This window comes from Herpailurus yagouaroundi, unplaced genomic scaffold (assembly GCF_014898765.1).
Source record: "Herpailurus yagouaroundi ecotype Mexico unplaced genomic scaffold, PumYag 28, whole genome shotgun sequence".
Taxonomy (NCBI): Eukaryota; Metazoa; Chordata; class Mammalia; order Carnivora; family Felidae; genus Herpailurus; species Herpailurus yagouaroundi.
This window is the reverse complement of record NW_024412376.1, coordinates 6,940,805-6,950,677: the sequence shown is the minus strand read 5'-3', so window position 1 is coordinate 6,950,677 and position 9,873 is coordinate 6,940,805. Positions and strand designations below refer to the sequence as shown.

At 52.3% G+C, this 9,873-nt stretch overlaps 1 long non-coding RNA gene across 1 annotated transcript; it reads left to right on the top strand.

Annotated features, from left to right (window-relative positions):
- Nucleotides 1-7,063: 7,063 nt before the first annotated feature.
- Nucleotides 7,064-8,229, top strand: LOC121038241 (uncharacterized). Its single transcript, XR_005794388.1, has 2 exons — nt 7,064-7,187; nt 7,998-8,229. It is a non-coding gene; the product is annotated as an uncharacterized LOC121038241 (long non-coding RNA).
- Nucleotides 8,230-9,873: the final 1,644 nt, after the last annotated feature.

Sequence of the window (9,873 nt, the reverse complement as noted above, 5' to 3'; positions counted from 1 at the left end):
GCGCTCTTCCTGTCCCTTCCTCTCTCCTTCCACCGCCTATCAGTTTTTGCTTTCCTCCATTTCCTTCCTTCCCCAGCCCTGACCCCGCCATGGCCTGCCAGCCACCCTTCTCTGCTGTCTCTGCTCGAGTCACTTGGAAATCCATGGTCCCCAGACTCCCGTGCCTGGACCCCCTACTCAGACTCCGATGTTCCAAGAGGAAGTCTGGGCCGGGCTCCAGGGGTGTCCGAGAGCAGGGTCCCTGGTCCTCACAGCCAAGGATGGTCCCAAGGCCACCCGCACTGAACTGAATTCACCTGCTGCTCTTTGCAGCAGACGCAGACCTCTCCTGCACCACACACGTGTGTGCACACACACATACAGGCACACAGGCACATACACCCACCATGTCTGGGCTACCCTTCACTCCCCGTGTTCGGAAAGCCCCTAAGCCCTCGGAGGGAGCTTCCCAAGGCAGCCCCCACTGGGCCAACTTGTCAGCCCACACCTCAGCACAGTTTGCCGGCCTCCAGCGGGAGAACCATTTCATCCATGCACAAGAAACAGGGGACACCACCTAGAAGCTGGAAAACGGGCAGAGATCCTTTCTTTTCCTACCAGCTCTGCCCAGAATGAGGAAGGATGGAAACCTTGGATCCTGACTTCTCCTCGGCTGATGTGTTGAGAATATTTACTCCAGTTGTCTGGGGTTTGTTTTTATACACTTTTTCCTACAACAAACACTGGTGCAAAAAAAAAAAAAAAAAAGTGAGTACGGGCTGCAGAGTACTGCCCTCTCTCTTTCCCGTCTCACTATATATACATCTATGTATTTTTTAACTTGTTTTCCATTTCAGTGGTTCTTAAAGCGCACAGGCGTGAGAAAACACAGATGGAGTGGAGCAGGCAATGTTGTAGCTGTGCACAGAAGACATCACACCATGTTAGAGATTTTTAGAAGACTTGGAAGACCTCAGGATGCAGAGAGGTTTTTTGGTTTGGGGTTTTTTTTCTCTCCCCCCCCCCCCACCTTTTCCTTATATAGCTAGAATCTTCTCTTGCTTCCTCTCTCAGTTCTATTTCTTTATCCCTGGCATCACCTGCTGCCTCTGGGAACACAGAGTCCCTTGGCCTGGGTGACTGGGTCACTACGGCTGCCCCGGGTTTGACCTCTGTTACCTGCCCGTGTTTCCCCAGCTGTGGCAAGGCGAGCCTGGGGTGGGGGCGGGGGGGGGGGGGGAGAAGCCATCCATCACCCGGGCGGCAGCACAGGCCTGAATGGGGGGCGAGAAGGGTCAGCACTGGTGCGCACTTGGGCAGGTCGGAGGGGGCGGGGGCATTACAAATTGTGAAGCTATCGAAGCCGGGCTTGATTGATGGTGCAGAAAGAGGGGCAAGATGCTGGCACCTGGGACGAGCCTGTGCTCCAGTCCTCCACCGGCTTCCTGTCGGCCCACCCCCAGCAGCCCTTTCTCCCAGCTTTCTTTTTCTTGCCTACTCACAGCCCATCAGTCAAGCCGTGCCCCGAAGCTGACCTTTTGCAGAGAACAGCCAGCCTAAAAGAACCATTTCTTTCTGAAAAAGCTCACCAAGGGATTTTATTAATGCTGGCAGGCCCACAGTCAACAGCTTGCCACCCCTGCTTCCCGTCCCGGCCGCCTGCCTCCTCCCCTGGGGGGTGTCGTTGGCTCTGAGCAAGAAGGGGAAGGGGCACGTGTGGCCCGATTTCTTTAGCAGCGCCCCTGTTTCTCTCTCAGCCCCAAACCCACGTCGGCCACAGGTAGGGCCCGTGGGACTGACAGTCACCTGTGGAGCCATCAGGTGTCTGCCCAGCCTGGGCTCTGGAAAGCAGCCATGGGTGTTTCCGGAAAGGCATCGTGGCCACCCCTGGGAGAACGGCGAGGATGGGCTAAAAAGTCCGGCTGGAATGGGGAGGAGGCGTGCTCGGAGGTGGGGCAGGGGGTGGGTGCACGGTTGGGCACTTTCTAGCTGGCAGGGGGACCTGTCCATCTCTTCCGAGACCACACAGGTTGCCAGTCATGCCACCGTGGTGGCACAATGGAACGGAGTGGGGACATGTTGGGGCAAACGGTCATGGAAGATGTTTAATAGAATTACCATTAGGCCTCGAGTTAATGAATCACAACTGCAAGAAATCATGATAATCCAGCAGGCATTAATGACAGATTAGCTTCAAAGCTGCCATAAAAGTGCCATAATGCTTACCTAACGGCATGATTAATTCTCCCGGTACATAATGGCTTTATGGGGGAACCAGGCACCAACAGAGGCTTGACAGCTGCACCGAGATCCCCAGGGCGCCGGGGCACCCCCACCCTGCCCGGACCGCGTGGCTTCCGCTCTGCCTGGAGGCAGCTGGCCCCACTGGATTGTGGGTAGGCAAGGGCAGCTGCTCTGGCTTAGCCCAGAGCCGGCCCAGGAGGGCGACGAGGAGCAGTCCCCCAGAGCCCCTGCAGCGCTTTGCACCTCACCAGGTAGCCCCTGTCCAGGGGAGCCAGGGACTCAGATCACCCCAACCCTGTGATTTCCTGATCACAGCTCCTGTGACCAGCACTGCTGCTCGAAGAGCCCCATCCCAGTCCCCCAGATCAAAGGATCCAGCACAGAGAAGTCTGGAAAGAGTACATACCTCATTTCACTGCACTTCTCAGACATTGCATTTTTCACAAATTGAAGGGTTGTGGCAACCCTGCTTCAAACAAATCTTTCAGCGCCGTTTTCCCAACAGCATTTGCGGCTCACTTTGTGTTTTGTGTCACATTTTGGTAATTCGCACGATATTTCAAATTTTGTCACTGTTGTTATAGTTGTTATGGTGATCTGTGTTCACTGATGACACCTTCACTGCAAGCTTGGGTGATGGTCAGCATTTTTTAGCAATAAAGTATTTTTAAATTAAGATACGTACTTATGGGGCACCTGGGTGGCTCAGGCGGTTAAGCGGCCGACTTCAGCTCAGGTCATGATCTTGTGGTTCGTGAGCTCGAGCCCCACGTCGGACTCTGTGCTGACAGCTCAGAATCTGTGACAGGCAAGATTCTGTGTTTCCCCCACCCCCACCTCTGCCCCTCCCCTGCTCATGCTCTGTCTCTCTCCCAAAAAAAATAAACGTTAGAAAAAAAATTTTTTTTAAGTTATGTACTTTTTTTTAGACCTAATGCTATTGCACACTTGATAGGCTACACTGTAGGGTAAACATAACTATTACATGCCCTGGGAGACCAAAGAAGTCAGCTGACTTGCTTTATCCTGACACTTGCTTCATTGTTGCGCTCTGGAACCCAACCCCAAACATCTCAAGGAATGCCTATACTGACCATGGAACTCACCACAACTGTGCTCCTCACCAGCTGTGTGGCCTGGCAAGTCACTTAACCTCTCGGTGCTCAGGTCGTCAGGCTCTGATTCTGTGCCTTAAACCACTAGACAACCTCCCTATAGTGGCCCCTGATAGTTATTAAGCACCCACTCGTATTCCACGCATGATGCAAATCTCCTTGTATGTAGTATTTCATTTAACACCCCCAACAACGCTATGAAACGGTTAGTTATCACTGTTATCTTCACTCTCCAGATAGGGGAACAGAGGCCTGGAACGGTAAAGCAGCTACACAGTTAAAGTAGCAGTAGATGTGGAAGCAGGCAATACTCCCTAGTTCCCTGCTTCTCTATCAGCCCTCTTCAGCCCTAATCCCATCAGTTTAACACAGGAGAAAAGCATCTTGTGAGACACTGAACATCATCCTGTGTGAGAAAGAGAGACTCAGCTCTGCTCGACGGCCTTCCCCGTACCCACACGGCAGTGGAAAATCTGTGAACTGAGTGGCAGCCCATCGGGACTCTCCATTTCCTGTTGCCCTTGACTCTGTGGACGCTGTTCTGACAGTGTTACCTTGGGCACGTAACCGCTCCTGGTTTCTGTCTCTGTTTCTCTTTCGCACAAAGGGAATAGTGATAATAATAGCTTGCCCAGCTGACAGCAGGAGCGTCTTGACCCCTCAGGGCTCAGATCCGCCTTTCCACAACTCCACGAGAACCCAGGCCACTCTCCTGAGCGCACCCACGGACTCCACTCTAGTGCCTGCCACCATGGTCGGCCCACCTTCCCATAAATATGGAGGCAACTGGCACAAAGCCCAGGTCCAAAGGGAATTCACCAAGCCCTGTTCATCTTCATAATGTTGAAGAAAACCGCCCAGGAGGCCTGAGTCACTGCTGTGGCAGGCGGACTGCTCCTGGTCTGATTAACTGAACTCCATGAGAGGCACGCAGCCCTCCCTCCAGACTTGCTCTCTGCCCACACAACTCCAGGGTTCTCACCAATGGAGACTTGCACCAAGCTGCCACCGACACCCCACAAAACAGGAGCAAATTGGTCCTTTCCTGCCAGAGAATCCATGGGCTCCAAATTTCCCCCCAAAGTGTACGTTTCTTTTAAATTCCAAAATCAAATGGCAAACCATCACTCAATCAGCAAATATTTACTTTTAGAGGGCACCATGGGAAAGGCCAAGAAGATTCATCCCATCCCTTTGCAGCCCTGAATCCCTTGCCAGACATATGTGCCGCCAGCATTGGGTGGGTTTTCTGAAGGTGACTACCTTCTTGTAGCCCCATTCTCTTGTCTGAGCAGACTGACTGCCCAGCGCGTGTCAAGCGGACCCTCTCGCTTTAGTTATTAAGTCGTAAGATCCCAAGGTTGGAAGAACCCTCAGTGATTATTTCTCCAACCCCTCCCCAAATCTACCCCCATCTGCTATCGACTCCTCTGAGTCAAATATATAGTTCTTATTTCAACATGCTGTGCTCAGTGAAAGCTCCATAAATATTTATTAATGGTGGTGCCCATGATGAATTAACAGCCAAAGCTATAAAATTAAAGTTTCACACAAGCAGAGACCCTGGTGAGAAAGAAACTGCTACATAAAGTTTGAAATTTTTCAAAATGACAAGCGTTCACACACGCATACTCACACATACGCGCGCGCACACACACACACACACACACACTGTGTGGCAGATGGAGGCCACAGTTCTTTCTCACCTATCCAGAGAATCACACTGGAAACAAGGAAGTGGCCTTCTTATAGAATACTCATGCCTTTGTGAAGGCTTCTCAGAGGCCAGTCAGCCCGGCCTGTGGGGATGTGCCCAGCCCTTGACTCAGTGTCTCTCTTTTGTCTCCTTGCTGGAATCAAGGGCCAAGGCAACTCCCGAGAAATAAAATGGTGCCAGTGAGGGTTTGATCAAGTGTCCCAGCTGGGCTAAAGTAAATGCAGTAAACACGCGATTCTACGGATGCTAAAAGTTCAAGGGAACAATCCGGATTAGGCCAGGGACCTGAAACAAGAATTTTTCACATGGTAGCATATACCTAGAAGGAACTACTGGGGAACATTGCCATAAAGAAGTCAAGAACTTTGAGGCTTAGTGGGTAGAGACCAGTCGTCACTGGTCCATCAGACTTTGCAGCCCCTGACCCCTCCCCCAACAAGTTGATGGGCATGAACACACTAACTGTAGTCTACAAGCCTCCCGTGGTTCCGTTTGAGATGTAACTGACAGAGCTGACTCCTCCCCTCCTCTGCACCTGCCGGGCCCCTGGAAGTGCACCACCGAGGCACCAGAGCTCACAGTCGGCCCTCTCCATCTTCGTCCCATTTGACTCGGAGAGCGAGTTCAGGGGCTTGCTAAATCTGAGCCACACACTGAGCCACGGAATTACCTGCAGGTCAGGCAGAAAGGGGCCCTGCCACTCCTGAAGCCAAACGAGAGGGAACCATTTACAAGCTGGTCGGGTACGTGGGCTAAAGAAAATCTCAGCCATCCTGGAAGAAGAAAGCAGAGAAGACCCTGAAGAAATGAATTAGAGCCTGTACTCAACTTATATAGTGAGATCGCCTGTGTGACTCACTTCCTCTGCACGGGTCGGTATCCCGAGTCTCCCTCCCACCGGAGGAAGCTGGTTGTAGAAGTGGCAGGGAGGGCGTGCGGCAGGCAGAGAAGTCAAAAGGGAAAGGCCTAAATGCTGAGGACGAGGCTTAGGAGGACTCTTCCACCTTTTCCCCACTTCAGCCCTTGTGTTCAATGTAGCGAAAGATCCCCCAAGAGCTATGAAGAGAAGCAGCATAAGCTGTGCTTGCCCTGCCCTCCAGTAACCCTGCTCCTTCTGGTTTTCCCCTGGACTCCATGCTGGTCCCCTTCTTCCAGCTCTTGTTTTCCGTCTGGTCCCCAGGAGCCCCCTGTTTGGACACTAATGCTGGTGACTGACCAGACAGCCTGGGAGAAGACAAAGAGAGTGGGAACCCACCGATGACCACCGGCATTTAGTGGCATCGCCCTGTGCCCTCTGCTAGGCAAAGTCCTCCAGCGGGAAGATGACACTGTGAACGTGGACAGAAAGAACACCCACGGGCCAGCTGGCAGTGCTCGTTGGCCCCTACCCAGCACAGGCCCGTCTTCCCTGGCTGCTGAATACTGTCTCATGATTCTGCTCTAGTTTTTGCTGTTTGTTCCTGCCCAGATGGGGTGTCTGATCTTGCCATGGCCAGTATTTTCTGCAAAAGGGGACCTGGTACACTTTTATAGGAACCCAGTGGGTCCCTGGGGCCAGACTGTAATGCTGTCCAGATGCAGAAAAACAGAAGGGCCATTCAAAAACAACCGAAATATCAACACACTTTGAAAGCGGTCTGTTAGCACTGTCATAAGCACAATAAACAGAACAATGAAACCATCAGAAAGCACCGTGAGACAGTCAGGCTTTAGGAACTTGGCTTTGATGACTTTAGAAAAGCAAAGAGAGGGGGCAGAACCAGTTCCCACTTGGGCCGAGGCTTGTTTGTTCTGCTTATCTGAAGTCAGAGCTCTGAGTAGTCCCCATCGAGATGAGAGGATCTACAAGTTTCCCCCTTTGCAACGGGCCCCCGCGGCAGAGTGGCGCAGCTTGCCACAGGCGGTCACTTTCTGCACGTGGCCCATGAGACGCCTATTTGCATACCACACGCCCATCTGCTGGAAGGCCCTCCTTCCCTCTGAGTTTGCCCAACAAACAAGCGAGCTCACCCAACGAGAGATCCCTTGCTGGCGTTCTTACCCTGTGGGTTCTGGGAGATGAGACGTAGACTGGTGGGGACAGACTGGCCCTCACGCCCTCCCCGACACTTGGTGAGATACCCCCGCCCCAGGTGAGTCGGCGAGGACTCATCGGCAGGGTCCGCCGGTCCTGCATTTTGGAGGGAGAGGCTGAGAGACAAATGGGAACTGTCGACCTGGCACACACAAGCCTTCCAATCTGAGCTGCGGGGCTGGGGCTGGGGCTGTCCCTGGGTGAAATGAGGCCACCCGCTCACCAGTGCCTCAAGCTTGTTTCCCACTGTCTCCACGGCTCAGGCTTTGCTTAATTCCCAAAGCGGGCGCTGGCCAACTCGTCTATCAAATTACCTGCCAGTGGTTTAAGTGAGCTTAGTTCTTTGAGGTGCAGTCCTGCATTTTGACTCTTACTCAAGCAAAATAAGGGATTCATAAATTGGAGGAGGGGGCAGGGGGGTCGGAGGCAGCTATCTGCTGCAGGAGACAGGGCTCTGGAAGGGAACAAGGTTGATGGCACGAGTGAGAAGCCAGGAGACCTGGTTGTGGGCTCCAGGTCCCTGTTCAGCTGCCCATTTGTTGCTCCCCCTCTTCCCATACACATACCCAGTTGGCCAGCCTGCGAGGCCCTACAGTATGGGCAGGTGAGCCAGAAGATTTGACCATGGTCTCTTCCTAATTGGAAAAGCAAAAAGAAACTAAAACAAAAACAAGGGGCGCCTGACCGGCTCAGTCGGTTAAGCGTCTGACTCTTGATTTCAGCTCAGGTCATGATCTCAGGGTCGTGGATTGAGCCCCGCATAGGGCACAGCACCGTGTGGAGCCTGCTTGGGATTCTCACTCTCTCCCTCTCTCTCTGCCCCTCCCCGGCTCGCTCTCTCTCTCTCTCTCTCTCTCTCTCAATAAAGAGATAAACTTTAAAAAACAAAACAAAACAGATATCAAAACAAAGGAATCAAACGTGCGTCGAGCAGGAACCTCCCACGCCTGCTCCAGGCCTGAAGACAGAAGTCCACTCTGCTATAATCCTCCCCCTTCCACAGCAAAACGCTTGCAGTCTCTGCATTTTCGTCTGCGTCTGGTTGTGTTTCTGGAACAGAGAATGATTCCTCAACAACTGGTAAAAATTCACCGAACACCTTCGCTGTGTCCAATCACCTCCTTTAACCCCTTCAAACATCTCAACAGGGGAGGAATAATCTTGGAACCAAAGGCTCTACGTTACCAGATGCCTTCCCTGTGATGGAGGGAGCCCCAGGCACCACAGGCCCACCGCTCTTCAAGGCCCTGAGGCCTCCTAGCCAGCAAGGAGCAGAAGACTGGGACTCGGTGCCTTCAGAGTGGTCGCCTTTCCCTTTGCCAGCTTCCTGTGGCACAGAGGAAAGGGTCCCATCTCTAAGCACATGCTGGCCGCCAGCCTCAGAGCAGGGACAGCTCATTCACATGACTGTTATAAGGATTAGAGGAGATCAGTGCTTAGCAAGGACCAATGCACAGCCCGGCACAGAGTACTCTTATTACAGGGAGGCAGTGTGGTCCTTCACAGGCTTCGAGCCATCCTGTATGGTACCTGTTTCCTGGCTAGATGACCTTGGACCAATTACCCAACTTTCTGTCTTGGTTTCCTCACCTGTAAAATGAGGAAAACAACATCTATCTCATTGGGGCTGCTGTAAGGATTAAATCAAATTAAGTTAGCTACTTGTCAGCTAGGTAACCTCAAATGTAAAATGTACATACTAACTGACCTAATCCTAGGGAGGTTCTGGGGATTAAATTTGTTAATACACATAAAGCATTTAAAATAAGGTTATACAATGGTTCACTGTCATTACCATCAGAATAGAAGTTCCCTGAGGGATGATTTCTGGTCTGTTCCATGCACTGATACATTACCAATAGGACATGGCCTGGTACATACCACTTAAAATAGTAATTGATAGAATGAACCATTGAATGCTATGGAACAGAGGAGTGGGGCAGATTCCGTTCCCAGAAGGCTTCCTGGAGGAGGTGATGCCGAAGGGTAAATAGAAGTTAGCCAGGCTGAGAAGGTGGGGAAGGACGTGCTCGCAGAGAAATGAGCAGAGGAAAAAGAACCTAGTGTGAACAGGAAACTTCAAGCAATCTAGTATTTACAGAATAAAAAGTACAAATCAGGGAAAGGCAGGAGACGGTAGCTTCCCTCCCAATGATGGACCTTAGTTAGTGCGACTAAATATACCCTGGAAAACATACCCAAATGTGAGCAATTGAAAAAAACAGCTTCTGTCAGCCTCTCCCCAGGGTTCAGACCAGTGGGCCTCATCCAGGACAGCCCCAGAAATAGCAGTTTCCATGTGCCCTCCCTCCCTGGGAAAGTCCTATTACAAGGGACCCTAACCCATCTGTCTGCAAGATTTCCAGCCCGCTTGGAGAAGCAGGCGACCATGCCTGTGAACTCTCACCCCATCAATCCCAACAGGGGCTGGGGCAGCATTTACATCTTCAAAGGTACTGGTAAATGTTAGCCAGCAGCCTCCTTCCAGCCCCCAACCCTCACCTCCTCCCACTCTGGGCCACCAGGGGTCAGGGACCTGGGTCACACCTGGTTAGGCCTAGCCCAGACCCTGTTCAGCCCAGCACCTCGTCCTCAGAGCTGTCCTGCCCTCTCTCCACTGCATCACTTTCTCTCCCCCACACACTGAGCCCCAGCCTAGGGAAGGTGCCCGCCAACAGAGAGGGGGCCCTACAAGGAAGGCCCAGGACACCTTCCAAGGGGCCTTCAGACAAAGGGGGGCTCAG